General features: G+C 39.7%; 1 long non-coding RNA gene across 1 annotated transcript; it reads right to left on the reverse strand.

The window, feature by feature from the left end:
- Positions 1-330: 330 nt before the first annotated feature.
- On the reverse strand, positions 331-842 carry LOC124885217. Its single transcript, XR_007051026.1, has 3 exons — positions 816-842; positions 653-723; positions 331-555 (listed from the first exon to the last, which is right to left on the reverse strand). It is a non-coding gene; the product is annotated as an uncharacterized LOC124885217 (long non-coding RNA).

An 842-nucleotide genomic window follows, 5' to 3' on the forward strand; every position in this document is an offset into this window, starting at 1 on the left:
AGTAAGCGGTATTTTAGTAAGGTGGGAGTCAGAAGAGGATTATTGAGCAATGACTTCACCATTTTGCAGCCAAGTTTGAAAGCTGTCAATGTTGAAAATGCAGGCAACTAATATTGACATTCAAAATCAAGGTATTCAGTGCCTTTTTGAATAAGAAAAACCTTTGGAGCTGGACCCCACAAATATCCCCCTCCAGTCCCATGCATCTGTAGGAGGTATCATGTGACTCTGTCTAGGCTAGAGCATATAGGAAGGGTGTTTAGGCTTGTTTATGTGCATGGCGATTAATTCCACGGGATGTCTGTCACCCACCCTCAGCAACAGGTATCAGTTAATTTTTTCCACCAAGGCTAGAACATATTGGAAGAAGTCACCTACTATTTGTCTCCCTAGGGAATAGGGATTGAACCTATCTACAAAGTATATTTTTCCAGCAAAAATTTGGCAAAGGTGGTTCCACTACTCTTACGTACCAAATCTTCCAATGTATATGCATAGTAACTTCCCAAAAGAAACCAAGTTGATGAATCATTCCTGGGGAAAAGCCCGACTTACCTGGAAAAAGAAAAGATTTTGTATCATCAACGCAACCTGATTAACTCTTTATTTTCCTCGGCAATCACAAAAGAAATAGAAGTTAACAGGTTAAAACCTCTGCATTAGCCTCATTGCTTGTTGAGAGGGCGTGGAGAATATCAGATGGATGCAGGCCTTAAGGTTCAGCTGCCACACAAATAGAACAAAAGAGTAAATACAGTATGGTATCAATTGATCTTTGCATGAAAGATAATTTAATGAAAGCATGAAAAGCTCACAGTTGTAAAATTTGTGGATCCGCACCA

Source organism: Capsicum annuum, unplaced genomic scaffold, assembly GCF_002878395.1.
Source record: "Capsicum annuum cultivar UCD-10X-F1 unplaced genomic scaffold, UCD10Xv1.1 ctg70550, whole genome shotgun sequence".
NCBI lineage: Eukaryota > Viridiplantae > Streptophyta > Magnoliopsida > Solanales > Solanaceae > Capsicum > Capsicum annuum.